General features: G+C 52.9%; 1 protein-coding gene and 1 long non-coding RNA gene across 6 annotated transcripts in view; one reads left to right on the top strand and one right to left on the bottom strand.

Annotated features, from left to right (window-relative positions):
• RAI1 (retinoic acid induced 1) overlaps positions 1–14,332 on the top strand; it is a 74,923-nt gene that overhangs the window by 21,546 nt on the left and 39,045 nt on the right. For 3 of the 5 annotated variants that reach the window (XM_064390940.1, XM_064390939.1, XM_064390942.1), the window contains one exon: positions 13,477–13,557. The gene's annotated coding sequence lies outside the window, so the exon portion shown is untranslated. Of the gene's footprint in view, positions 1–12,345; positions 12,542–12,593; positions 13,369–13,476; positions 13,558–14,332 lie in introns of those variants that run through there. The other 2 variants (XM_064390943.1, XM_064390941.1) reach the window with 2 other exon arrangements.
• Positions 11,476–13,364, bottom strand: LOC135281771 (uncharacterized). The gene is made up of 2 exons (XR_010348285.1): positions 13,219–13,364; positions 11,476–11,732 (listed from the first exon to the last, which is right to left on the bottom strand). It is a non-coding gene; the product is annotated as an uncharacterized LOC135281771 (long non-coding RNA).

Here is a 14,332-nt window from a genome sequence, read left to right on the forward strand (position 1 = left end):
CATGCAGATGCTCATCCACACATGGGAGCAACCTCCGAGCATCAGAGGGTGACCAAGGCTCCAGAAGGAACTGGAGCTGAGCCTGAACAACCCCACTGCTCGTTCTGCAAAACTGGGGAGTGTTCAGGGGAGTTCAGGGACATTGATGCTGACAGGGAGGGACGTGGAAGAGTCACGGGTATTGTTTATCCTAACAAGAGAGTGAAAAGAAGATCCCACGGTAAAAGGAAGATAAGCTCACGAGCGCACAGGAGCAACACTAAAAAATACATGATTAAGGTTACAAAGTCAGGCACGGAGCGTGTAAGAAATCCTGGAATTAAGGACATCTGAGCAGCTTATGGCCGTGGAATGCCGTGCATTCATTAGGGGACAGCCTTAACTCTGGGCTCAAGGTGTTTCCTCTGCAGTGTCTCTGCCTCAGGGAGTGTGTGGGATGGATGGAGCTTGGTTAAAAGCAGCTCAATGTCCAGTTTGTGACTGACCCCCAGTATTCTGTCTGCAGCCCCAGTGTCTTGTTCCCTGTGCATTGTGTAAATCCTGCTTGGAGGAAATTGTTCCTCCTGGACTTCCTAAAATGCTAAGCCTGCTCTTGCCTCTGTGTTTTCCCTTCCCTCTGTCCCACCTTCATGCTGCTTGGGGCTGGCAAGGGGGAATAACAGGATCTACCCCACCAATAACCCTTTTGGGGTCTGGCTTTGCCCTGGGACCCTGGCACAGGAAGGAATACACTCTGCAGCTCCAGGAGGGCTGATGCGAGTGCAGCCCACATGCTTCACACTGCCAGCATTTGATTTTCCATCTGTTTTTTGTTTTGGTTTAGTTAAAGGCAGAGAGGAGAGGTGGGTTTTGGTGTGAACCTCTCGTCTGTCTGCATGCAGTGTGTGGGACAAAGGCAGCTTAGCACGGAAAGCCCCAGAAGCACCCCAAGGAGTGGGCTGGGGGACTTAAAAGACATAATTTCTCCTGAAGCTGTGGGAAAAGTGTATATTTAGGACAAGCAGCCTTGCAGCCTGCTGTATGTATTCACTGTCTGAGAGCAGAGCCAGCCAGAGCCTGGAGGGGACAGATGGAGGAATTAAGGACATCTCAGCTGGGCAGCAGGACCAAGGGATGCTTGCAGGGGAGCTGGCTCCCACACCTGAACCACTTTGGAGGCAAGGCTGGGAGTTACCAGAGCTTTTCTTAGCAAGAGAGCCCTCCACCGGAATAATGTGTTGTGGACATAAAAGGAGATCTGGAGAGGGAATATTTTCACTCTGGAAGCTGCTAAGGAACTTGAATTTAGCTGCTAGCAATCTGTTTCAAACTGAGTTCCTGTCCCAGGAAAGAGAAAGCAGAGCAGTCTCGCTGTGTGGACCGACTGTAAATTCTTTTCTGGCTTTGCTGGGGAAAAACAATGTGCTCTCAGTGAAAACCTCCCAGAAATCCAGGACGTGGGTATTTTATAAGTCAGCCCTTTGGAGAGAGCAGCTAAGGAGACCAGTCAAGTAGATTCCCCTGACTTTTATTTACTGGCAAGTCAGTGGAGTGGCTGGAGAAGGATGGAGATGCTGCCGCCCTCACGGAGACGGGCAGGTCACGGTGACACACGCGTGACCGCAGGAGAGAGGCTGGGAAAGCATTCCTGAGAGAAGAGATTTGAAAGGGATATGTCTAGCAGAGCACAGAACTCAAAAAGTCATGGTGAAACTTTGCATTTAGATGCCTGCAGCAGCAACCCGGGGAAGCTTTCCACGAGGACCGATACATTTCCCGCCTCACGGCATTTGCTTAGAAAGAATTCATAAATATACCCACCACTACTAACCATCCTTTTCTGCTGGGAATTGCCATTAGCAGCTAAATTCAGTGTTTTACATATAAAAAGCACCAAGACTTAATTCTGTGCAATGCTTTCTTCAAAGTCTTTGTAGGAGAGACAGCTCCAAGCTGGATTTGGGCTGAGTTACAGCGAGGTGTTGAGATTCTATCAGTGCAGGACGTGTGATGGCAACACCCAGGAGGTGCACATGGAGCAAGATGAGATGTCATGAAGGATGGGGTGTATGACCCTGAGAGGGACCTGTCAGACCCGTGAGTCGCTGCACATGGAAGCAGCTTCCATCAAACATGCACAAATGACACTCACTGGGAGACCAAAAATGGACGGATTTTCCTGGATATATGAAGAATCCTGGAATCACAGAATGGTTTGGGTTGGAAGGGGCTTTAAAGATCATCTCATTCAAGCCCCCTGCGGTGGGCAAGGACACCTTCCACTATCCCAGGTGGCTCCAAGCCCCATCCAGCTTGGACACTTCCAGGAATGTGGCAGCCACAGCTGCTCAGGGCAGCCTGTGCCAGGGCTCACCACCCTCACAGGGAAGAATTTCTTCCTAATATCTAATCTAACCCTGCCCTCTGGCAGTTAAGAAGCACGAGAAGCACATCCCTGACTCTAATTATCCCATCACATTGCAAATCCCTGCTGCAGCACCGGGGGCTGTGTGAGATGTTCAGCCTTTTGCATAGGGAGGGAGATTCCTGTTCCCTCAGCCACTTTCGCAGCAGGAGCTGGACTTTCCCAGCCAAGGTTGAACCCCTGCTGGAAGGAGCCTGGAGCAAAGTCCCCATGGAGTTGCTTGTTTGGAAGGGAGATGCAGTCTCATGCTCTGGTCTGTGGAGGAGTTACCAAACCCAGGGAATTAGGATGGGATTTCAGTGGAAGCAGATTATCCCGTTTCTCTCTGAGCACATTTCTGCCTCTGAATCAGCACATGACAGGCAGGGCAGCCGGGGCAGCCAGCAGGGCAGCTCCCATGCATGCCAGAGGGGACTGAGCCCGGGTCAGGGAGGGTTCCCTGTGTTCCCAGCGTGGCTGGAGCAGGAGCTGGGATGGCAGGAGAGGGATGGAGGGGGAGCAGGCGGCGGGCACGGAGCTGCGGTGCTGGAGGGGCGGCACAAAGCGCTGTCAGAACAGCAGGGACTCGGCTGCAAATGGAGATGGAAAGGGCTGGAAAGGAAAGGACTCAACACAGCTGGTCCCCTTCGGCTTTGATCTTGAAAGCAGAGGGGTGTTGGCCACAGAGCAGGAGAGGGGAAGAAGGGGGATGACTCATAAAAATATTGGTGTTTCCATGAAGATGCTGTTACCTGAGGACAGGAAGGAGGAGGAACCTTCCTTGCAAATGTGGAGGGAGCTGCAAGAATAAGTCCTCCTTGTGTAGAAATTTCCAGCCTGCTTAGGAACATGGGGCTGTTTGCTCTGGAGCCAGCGGCTTGGTTGTTTGCTGGGAATTGCTGGTTTTGTGCAGAGCAGAAGGTGGTTTGTGTGCTTGTTGCTTCAGGGCAAAAAAAAAGAGAAAAATAAAGGAAGAGCTGGTTTTCTTGGAGGCCTGTGTGGTATTTGGAAGAAGAAAGAGTGCTCTCCTTCCTGCTGCTGGTTGAGGGTTCAAGGGGATGATCCCACCCTGGGTGGCTGGGGAGAAGTCAAATACTCCCCAGGATCTTCGATCAGAGACTCTGGCCACAGGAGGGCTCAGGTTTGATTTTCCTGGCCACCACAGGGATGTGCTGGGGAGAGGGTTGTAGTGTACTCACAGGCACGTGGATTTGCTCCATGTCCCCATCCCTTCCACTCACAAGTGACAGAAGTGGCTTGTCCTGCACAGGAGGACACAAGAAGGATGGATGGACACAGGTGATGCCAGCTCTGTACCAAAGCCAGCTCAAACTTTCTCTGCCCCCTCCATGAGCCCTTGGGGAATTCCAGCTCACAGCAGCCATACATGCAGTGTTGGACCAGCTGTAATTTTTATCCTGGAGGCAAAAATCACTGGAAATAATGCTTCATCACTCTGAAGGTCCTGACACCACCCTTAACCACCACATCACGAACCTCCTGTCGCAATTGTGATCTGCGTATGTGTCAAATCTTGCCTCGCAGATAAAAGCTGCTCCGCAGGCACCTTTTGTACTAAAATACGGAGCCTTTAAAATGTGAAAGAAACAACAAAATGTAGGACGCCACACAAAGCTGACCCACTGGGGACTGGGGGGGAGAGAAAAACCCGCAAGAAGGAGGGCTTGACATACAAAAATTGTTTTGTTAACAAAGCATCATTGTTCCACTCTGAATCGGTTCGACTGGAGTGGTAGAAACACCCCATCTGGAGACAGATGGAGAGTTTTCTGGCTAAAGAGACGGCGGGAGGAGGGCCGGCTGACAACCCAGCAGATAGCATTGTCTGCTGCTACCTTGGCAATGGGGAGCAGAAAGGGCGGGTGGCAGCTTGGGCGTCCCCTGTGCCACCTGCCCAGCACGCTGCATCCCTCTGCACAGGGAGGTGTGAGCCCAGCTTGGCTGCTCACACCTCAGGATAATCCTTCCTCTTCATTTGGGGCTGGCTGGGTGCTCATGGGGACCAGCCACGTGTCTGGGGAGGCTGCAAGCCACTGAATTCCCTTCCAAGGTGCTCTTGGTGGGATGGTCCTGCTCCGCTTGTGTGCTGTGCCAGGCCTTGGTGTGGTGTGGCTTTAGCAGCTCTGGGGGGCCAAAGTGCAAATCTCATCCCAGCGTGAGCGTGGAAGGCTTGCTCCTGCTCTTGAATGGGTTTTGCCACTAACTTCCAGGAGAGCAGGGTTTGGGATGGTGCTGAGTGTAAACCAGAATGGTCAGAGCTGCAAGAGTTGATGCAATGTCAAAATGCCCAGGGATGGATCATGTGTGGGGTGCTCAGGTTGACCCAGCAGGCCTGCAAGATGCCTGAGGGTTCTTGGAATTGTCCTGGAATTGCTGAGGTTGGGAATGAGCAAGGAAAAATCTGTGTTGAATGCCCAGGGTCTTTGAGCTACAGCACAGGCTAAACGTGAGGTGTTTTATGGCATCAGGCTCTGCTGGCACAGTGTCTGCTCTGCTCCTGAGAGCTCACCAAGAGCCCCTGCTCCCTCTGCTGCCTTCCATGCCTGATGGGAAACTCCAGGGTGGGTAATGCTCCTGCCAGAGCTTTGAGGGATCGTATCCTGCCCACCCTATCTGAATTCCTGATGACTTGCTAATTGCTTGACACACTCTACTTGCAATGCAAGAGACAGGCTCACGTCATCCTCTGTGGTTTGCCAGGGGAGAGTGTGAACCTCTTCTTGACTTGCCTTGAAATAGATGAAAAAGAATAGAGCTCGATATGATTAATGTGAAAACTTCAGCTTGGTTTCCTGCTTTGGCATCTGGGCTTTGGTCTTCTTAGCATCCCCGTGCCTTGTTTTTTGAGGAATGGCTGCACGTGGGAGCATCTGAGAGCTGATGGTGCTGCCTGTGCTGTGGTGGTCTGGGGGCTCCTCTGCAAGGTCTGTCCATAATCCCCAGCTGCTGGAGACATTCCAGGTTTGTGCAGCAGTCACGGAAGGATTCAGGTGGTTGCCTCGAGGCACTGCTGAGATAATACCTCAAGGGGCTCCTATTCAAACCCACTGGGGCCTTCACAGTTGCATGGTGAAAATCTATTCAGATGCACCATGGCTTTTTGGGGAGCCAGATGAGCAGCCCAGCTTGGCCACTGGCTGTGGGCAGGTGGTCACCCATGCAGAGTGGAGCAGCACAGCTTTTATACACCCTGCAAAAAAACGTGGAAGGATTAAAGGAAAAGGTGGATTTGATCTTTGAGCCTTGGGGCTGCAGATGCAGCAGCGTGGTGGTGACAAGGGGTGCCCTGGTGTCCCCAGACACATCCAGAGTGTTCCCATGGGCTTGCAGAGCTGGGTTCAATTTTGGCTTCCCTGCCTGGCTTACTGAGTTTATCTTCTGCATGCCCTGCTGTGGGCTGGGTCCCACCTGATCCGAGCAGTGCTGAGCTGCAGAGGGACACGGCACAGGGAGGAGTGTGAGGGTGACAGGAAAGTCTGTGTCACATCTGAGATCCCCGAGTGATTGCATCCATTGTGGCACCACAGGTGACTTCGGGATGTAGTGGCCTCAGGGGGGAGAAGTGAATGGGGTCACAGAATGCAAGATGGAGTAGAACAGGATGGATCTGTTCACCTGAGCTCTCCTACAGTGTGTTGTGGTTTTCCCAGAGGGAAGAGACCTGGACTGGTGAGAAGCTAAACCCTTGGACAGCCATCCCCTGCTTTTGCAGCCGTTTGCCTTCCCTGGGCTGCTGGGGACACCATTCCTACAGCCTGCTCCAAAAAACCGTCCTTTTGCTGTCTCGGATTTTGGCGCTGCTGCTGCACCAGCTGCACCGTGCTGGCAGGAGGGGAGAGGAGAGGAGAGGGAAGGTGAGGCAGGGTGGGCAGCTCGGTTGGTGCTGGCTGCTGTCACAGCACAGCGCCCTTGATGTGGCAGTGGGTGCCAGGAGCCAGCCGGGGCACTGCCTGCCCTGGAAGGAGGAGATTGGATTGGATTGGATTGGATTGCTGATGATGCATCAAAGCATCCAGGAGTGAGGTCTGACACCTGCCTGGCACCAGGTCAGGGTGCTGTTCTCCTTGCCCTGTTCCCTGGGGAAGAAGTGCCATCCACCCCATCCCGCCTGCCCTGCGCAACGTGAAATCTTTCACCTTGCTTTCCCCGCTGTGCAGAAAGAAGAGGCAAATTGGCATGCGAGCTCTCCCGGGACGCGGAGGGGATGGATTCACCTTGCTGGGAGGTGAGGGAGCCACTGGGAAAGAGGTGCTGGAAGAAGAGCAGGGTGGATTAATCCGCAGCGACTCCTCTGCCGCCAGCCAGCGGTGCGAAGGCGCCCGGGGAGCTCGGGTGCGTTCGGGCGGTGCTGGGCTGCTCTCCCTGCCTCCCAAACGCCTCCTGCGCCGGGCTCTGTGAATCAGCATTTCTGCAGTCAGAACAAGGCAGCGGGGAAAGGCAGGAGGATGTCAGGGCACGGGGAGCCCGGCGGGGAGGAGGATGGAGGGGACCTCATTAAAAAGGGGCAGCCTGTGAGTTGGGGGTGGTCTCATGCCGCGGCTCTGCAATCTGCTCCCTCCAGGTTTTTGCTCATTACCGCCGTACACCCCTCGTGCTCGGTGCTGAGGTAAACAAGCGCTGCGAGCCATGCCTCCCCTTCCCACCCGTCAGCGACGGGGGAATGTGACAAGCTGGCACCGGGAGAAGGCATGGAAGCGATGTGATCCACCGCAGCTCCTGAGCCGGGAACCTGCGGAGATCCACTCACAGCAGCGGGGTTAGAACAAAAGAGATTTGCCTCCGGGATCAGTTCCTCTCCATTTTCCGGGCTGTGCACGTGTGTGTGTGTGCCTGGAACGGCCCCGGTCTGTGCTGCACCGGCAGCCCGGGCCCGGCTGAGCACCAGGGCTCTGACGCTCCGGAATGCTTCTTTTTCCCAAAACAGGGAGAGCAGGGTAATCCCCTGGGACAGGCCTAGAAATAGCAAGGCCAAGCCAGGCTTTGCAATGCTTGGAAGTCAGGAGCCAAGCAGGGCAGCTGGCGGCCGCTGGAGCTCCAGCCTTTGCTCTGCCAAGGGCTGAGCTCTGAGTTGGGATGTGAGACCACCCCTGGTCCCCGTGGTTTGCTCCCAAGGCATCTCCAGGTGATGCCTCCTCCCTTCCATCATAAAGGCAGCCAGTGAGCAAAACCCCAATCCCTCAAAAACCTTTTTTGCCCCTTGTTGTCCGTGCCAACACCGCGTTATCCGAGATGCCTTTAACCCACGGCCGTGGTGGGGCTGGGGGAATATCACGAGCCTTTCACGTGTGCTGCAGAAGCAGCTCAAGGAATCAGCAGGATCCTGCACCCTGGAATGCTTGTCGCTCATTTGGGGGGGGGGTTGGGTGGCTTATTTGGGGGTGGGGTTTTTTTGGCATCTTGCCTTCTCCCAAATGCCGCCGGGGATGAGCCATGGAGAGCACAGATGTGCATCCCGAGCATACCACAACAAGGTTCCTGATTTAAGGACTGTGATTAACCTCTTTCCGACAGTTGCTAACCAGGTGCAGGATTGTGACGGGAAGAGGAGAAAGCTCAGTGAAAACAGCCACTTTTCCTCCGTCACCTGGAAATGCACACGGTTGCCATTTTCTGCCTGGAAATCAGGCAGATTTTAGGATTTATAATGGGTGCAGGGACACCCTGTTTGTGTCAGTGATGACCTGTAGCTGCTCCCCAGAGCTTGTCTTCTCCTTTCCTGCTTGGGATCCCACAAACAAGGCATCGATAGAGTGTGAATCCAGCACAGGGCATGCTGGTGTGTGGGATCATGGGCCACTTGGGGCTATGCATGCAGGGTTGCTAACAGAAAACTGGGCAGAAAATCACCCTGCATTTGCCCACTCCAGGTTTTCCTGGTATCTTGCCCTTTGGAAAGCTGGGTATCCGGAGGAAAAGTGGTATTTCACAGTTAGGCATGAAAAGGGGAAGCACTGCAGCTTGTGTTTTGCAGGCAAGAGTTAAACCAGGAGCTGCCAAAGTTGCTCATTTTCAGGAAATCTGGTATCCGTGGGATTCAGGGCTCCTCTGGCCAGGACTACAAAAGCTGGAGAGGGACTCTTTCCAAGGGCATGGAGTGACAGGACAAGGGGGAATGGCTTCACATCAACAGTGGGCAGGGATAGATTGGATATTAGGAAGAAATTCTTCCCTGTGAGGGTGGTAAGCCACTGGCACAGAGAAACTGTAATTGCCCCATCCCTGGAAGCGTTCCAGGCCAGGTTAGAAGGGGCTTGGAGCAACCTGGGATAGTGGAAGGTGTCCCTGCCCACGGCAGGGGGTTGGAACAAGGTGGGCTTTAAGGTCCCTTCCAACCCAAACCATTCTGGGATTCCGTGACTGTCACTGGCCTCCCAGATCTGGGTTTCATGTGTGTCACTCATAAATGCTGTGCCTCATCCCAAATTCCCCTCTGGCATCATGGTGGCTTTCAGATCAGCTTTGGAATTCCCTGTGCTGTAGTTCATGGATCACTTTCTGCACCATGTTTTTTTGGAGAGCCACACTTACTGCTTTTCCAGCCCCTGGCTGGATGGTTTTAGGACCCCCTCGTTGTACCTCCTCCCCTTTCCATCTCCCCATCTCTTAACTGCAAATCCCTGTATTTCTGCCCAAAGAAGAGGCAGCAGTCTGTGTTTCACACTGGGGCTCCAAACACTTTGCAGAGTCAAGAGCTGTTCCATGAGGGAACAGCAGGGAGAGAGAGGGATGGGGGCAAGAAGGCACCCCCCAAAGTGGATGAGTAGAATATAGGTTTGGGAAATCTGAAGAGACAGAAAAATTTATTAAAAACAATTAATAGCTGCTCCAACCAAGGATTTAACCTGAAACCAAAACCTTAGGGAGGGAGGAAATGAAGTGGCGTACGATTGTTATTTTATTGCTTAATATTTTTTTTTAAAATATGATATGCTAAATGCAAATAAGCATTTGTACCAAGCAGGAGAGGGAGGGGATGGAAGACATGCCGGGAAAAGTGAGTGGGATCTAGGTTTTGCATCGTTCACTGAATTACTGGCAGGTCTTTTGTAACATCTGTTAAAAATAAAACAAACATTCATTTCCATTTCTCGCTGCCTGAGATGGCTCCTGCAAAAAAATTTCAACCTGTCCAGGAATTCATCTTGAAAGTTGCCCTCCCTCTCCTCACGCCTCCTCCAGGGGAGATTTCCTTCCTGGACTTCCCAGGGGCTCCATTAGCCCCACATTAAAGCCTTTCTACTTTGCTCTAAAACTCTCCATCGAAGTAAAAGGAATTCTAATAAACCACTGGGAAGACTCTGCTATTCACTCTTTCCATGGAAACACGGCGCTGCCTTGGAGCAGAGCTCCTCTCGATGGAGCCTGGGTCACGGCAGGAGGAGACCAAGGAGGGATGCAGAGATGGTTTCCATTATAAGAGACCTTTTGAGAGAAATAATCGCTGCTCTCCCACCAAGGAAAGCCTTGGAGATGTCAGGGGCCTCGGGAGCGGGGCCGGCCCCGGAGGGGGTGGTGTGGGAAGTGGGATCTGCCGGGCGCTGAGAAACTCATTAAAACAGCTGATTAGTGGAAATTAAGGCACCCAGCACTGACTCCTCCCTCTCAGCGTGAGGGATGAGTCCAGGAGGGTGGATGGACCCGTGATGCAGGGAGAGGCTACACAAGGGGGCTCAGGGCTGGGGTACGGGGAGGGCACGGGGTCACGGGAGGACAGTGGTGGCTCCACACCCAAGGCTGTGCTGCACAGACCAAACATCTCACCACAAAAATAGATTTTTCAAGGCCAAAAAAAGCCTGTTTGCTCTGGGAGGGGATTTCTGGCTGTTCCCTGGGTCCCAGACGGGAGCTGGACAAGGAGGTCAGTGGATGGATCCCTACCTAAAGCCACTGTGATATAATTAATTTCCAGCCTCCTCGCAGGCACAGTCATCCCGAGTGTTGCTGTTCTGACACCGTGCTGCAAGATGAAGGATTTTATTTTTTTTTTTAAAGCGTGAGGAAGCTCGTTAGAAATAGCCCGAAGGGCAAAGTTAGGAAATGAAAATCCATCGGATCCGCTCGGAGCCGGTGCACGGAGCTTGATGAGAGCTGGGGCAGGGCTGCTGCTCCTGCCTGTGAGGAGCCACCACGTGTGAGGTGTGTGGTACCCGGACCAGGGAACAAAAATTGGGATGGTTGGGAGTGGGGCTGAGGGAAAATCTGCCAGGAAGAGGGATGAAAAAAAGATGAATGAAAAAGAGCCAGCTTAGAGCATCCCATGTAGCTGCTGGGGAGGTCCTTGAACCCCGGGCTGGCCACTCATGTCGGGGCTGGATGAGGAGGCTGGTGGGAAAAGCTCAGTTTTCTCAGGATGCCTTATCATTTAGGTCAAAGCAGTGAGACACGGAGGGAGCCAGAGTGCCTTTGTTTTAGCAGCTCCAGAAATAACATTGCTATGAGTCATTATTTTTTAGCCTCTCCAGGGCAAGGAGGTGGGAGGTTGTGTCCAGGGAAGCCTCCAACTTTGATCAGCAAGGTGAGCCCTGCTCACATGGCAGGGAAGATGGGAAGAGGCTTTTTGATGCTGGTTGTGCTGCTTTGTGGTAGCTCAGGGTGAGATCTGCTCCAGGATGCTCTGGATCTGGATTTTATCAAGGGGATGGAAACTTTTCCATCTGCGTAACTGAGCAGCAGCATCCTCTATGAGCTTGGAGGTTTTAATGAGTAAAGTTAATTGGTGTTATAGGTGGTGGTCTCCCACCCAGGCAGTGGTTTGGCTCAGATAGACATGACCGTGTCATGCAAACAGAGGTGACGTGGGTGTTGACACCTCAGAAATGCTGAGAAGTCATGAAATCAGCCTTTTTGAACCCGTAAATCGTAGGTGCAGAACTTTAAAGGTTCCAGAAAAAGAACAGGGTTTAATAACCAAAGTGTTTGGTGGTGATTTAATTTGCATATGGGGCTCTCTGGGGCTTGTGGTTTCAACCTTTCTCCCCACCACGGTGAGGTCAGGGCTGGAGGAGAGCAGGGCTGAGATCTTCCTGAAAGAGGAGGGGATTTCAAACATACCAGAGCTGAGAAATAACACGGACAGACCAGATTGTTGAATTTATTGGATTGTAGTGTAAAAATAACAAATCCTTTAGTCTTCTGTCAATCCCAGAGGAGAAGCTGGGGGTGACGTCCTTTGGGTCCATCCCACCTTGGCTTTCCTAGGGTGGCAGTCACGGCTTGTGATGCCAAACAGTGCCAGGCTCTTGAGTGTGAAGGGCAGGGCAGATTGGCGATTACAGGGAATAACACCAAGTCCCTGGAGAGCCATGAGGTCCCAGCTTGATTTACCATCCTGCAGAGAGGCATGTGTGAAGCTGGAGGTGGCTGGGAGCATATTGTGGTGTATTACCTACAAACAGCCAGGCTGGGTCTGCCGTGGGGATGAGGATGGGGATGAGGATGAGGAGGAAAAAGGGGAGATGAGAACAAGCAGTCTGCTTTTGCAGGTGCTGTGTCCCCTTGTGAGGTTTGGTCTGGTTTGCAGCTTGATGGCTGCTATCTCGAGCAATTAACAGGGAAAAGAGAGGGCCTGGTTATCCATCCTTCAAGAGCAAGGGGTTGAATTGAAAGGCAGCGCCTTGGAAGTGGATCAAATAGCTCTCCAGCCCCCCGCGTACGGCTCGGAAACTTGCTGCCGTGCTGCGTTATCAAGGTGAACAGCTTTAGTTCAATTAACGAGAGGCTCGGAGCGGAGTCGTGGGAGGAGGCAGGGCTGGGCGTTTGTGCCCTTCGGGCAGCAGCCGGGCCACGGCACGGCACGGCACGGGTGGCCCGGTGTGCCAGGGCCACCCCTTCCCTTGGCGAGGGGACCAGCTCCCCCTCCTCGCCTCTGCGACGGGCTTTATTTACCCCTTGGAAAAAAAAAATAAAATCGGTGTGTGTGTGTGTATAGAAGGGTTTGCTCTTTGTTAGCACCTCCCTTTCCCCCCTCCTGCTAATGATAAACCTCCCCAAAATCAATCGCTGCCAGCGATGAGATGCCACCGGCTCGCCGTGCGCCTCAGTCCCCGCGGGTGACGGTGCCGGGAGCCCGCACGGCTGGATTTTTGCTGCCGGTCGCTGCCTGGGCTGCAGCTGGCTCCGGCACGCAGAAAGCTGCAGGTGTGATTTGTTCATTTGCCTCCACCTCCCCCCCCTTCCCTCCCTCCTGCTCTGCTTCCCCGCCGAGCCCACCTAGCTCATCCCACCCAGACCCGCATCCCGCCCGAGTCCGGCATCTCCCCGGTGCAGTGCTGGCCGAGGGTTGGGATGGCTGGGATGGAGACAGAGTGTGTGTGTGTGTGTGTGCGTGGAGGGCAGAGAGAGGAGGGGGGTTAATCTGATCCTACGAGGTTGGAAGAGGAAAGGGAAAAAAAAAAAAAAAATCAAAACTATAAAGAAGGCAGCAGCCTCCTCCTTTTCCCTCTCCCCCGCTCCAGAGGATTAAGCCTACAAAAAAAAAAAAAAAAAAGGAGAGAGAGAGAGAGGAAAAAAAAATGTCTGCAGCTTTCTGTTGACCCTGCATGATGGCATTTTTGCGCTCTGTGTGCTGCCTCTGCTGATTGCTATTCCTGGCACAAACACACACACACACGCGCGCACACACACACACACACAGCCCCAGCACGGCTCACACGGGCACGGCGAGCCCACTCCAAAATACAAAAAAAAAAAAAAATCCAAAAAAAAAAAACCCAAACCCAACCCAAACCGGTGCCGCTCGGTGTCCCTGGCCACCCTGGTCTCTGTCGGGAGAGCTGCCAGCAGCCGCTCGCCCTCTCCTCCACCCCACTTCTCACCTCGGTCCCCAGCTCCAGCGAGCACTTTCTGCCGGAGCCGCCCGCAGCCAGAGCCCTCCACCACTCCTACCGCTGGCATTACATTTTCAGGCTGGATGCTATAGGGCCGTTTCTAATTACCTTATATCCCCTAGTGGTCTATGAATAATGGTTAGTGAAGGAGCTCAGAAGGGCTGCTGAGAAGGGAAGCAAAAAAAAAAAAAAAAAAAAAAAAAAAAAAGAGAGAATTGTGCTATTTCTCACATTTTTTTTTCTAAGGATCTAATCTGGCTACTGTGCTCTGGAAGAGGAGGAGAGCGAGCCAGCAGGAGAGAGAGGAGAGAGCGAGGACCATCGCAGGTATTGTTGCAAGCTACATCTTTGTGCTTTTTTTTCCCTTTTTTTTTTCCTTCTTCTTTTTTTTTTTTTTTTTTTTCCTTGAAGCCGCAGCAGAATTGGAAGGGAGGGCGTGAGGGGGGGGCGGGTGAGGGTGTGCGGACAGAGCTTTTTCCGGATTTATTTTTCTCTTGTGCAACTCGTGTGCTGCTGCGATTGAATGGATGCACGGCGCCGGCATCGCGGAGTTTGGGGAGGGAGGGGGGATTTTACGTGTGTGTGTTGTGTGTGTGTTGTGTGTTGTGTGTGTGTGTCCTATTTGCAGCAGCAACGGAGGAGCCGGGGGGCGTGTGTGGGGGGGTTGTTTTGCTTTTCTGGAAGTAATAAAGAAATTTGCAACCGGTCCAAAACCCCTCCTGACTTGCCGATTGATGGGTGTCTGAACAAAGATACAGCTGAGACTTGGAAATGTTTGTGTGTGGATTTCGTTGTGCTTGTCCTGAGTCCCTACTTTTGCAAAGTTAAAATAATAATGGGCACGGGGCTGGAAAAGCCTCTGCAGAGGGAAAAGCCTTCCCGGGGAGGCTTGTTTAATTGAGGAGTTATGGATGTGCATGGTTTTATACTTCCAAAAGTTGCGGCGGTGCCGCGGGCGGGCGCCTGGCTCTCCTTGCCGTTGTCTGCACGTGAGAACGCTGACTTGATGGATTTTCTTTCTTTTATTCGGTGGCTGGCAGGGCAGGAAAAAATGGATCTAGCAGATAACCCAAGGAACCGTGGGGTTTGCACATCTGGCTGC

This window comes from Passer domesticus, chromosome 15 (genome assembly GCF_036417665.1).
Source record: "Passer domesticus isolate bPasDom1 chromosome 15, bPasDom1.hap1, whole genome shotgun sequence".
Lineage (NCBI taxonomy): Eukaryota > Metazoa > Chordata > Aves > Passeriformes > Passeridae > Passer > Passer domesticus.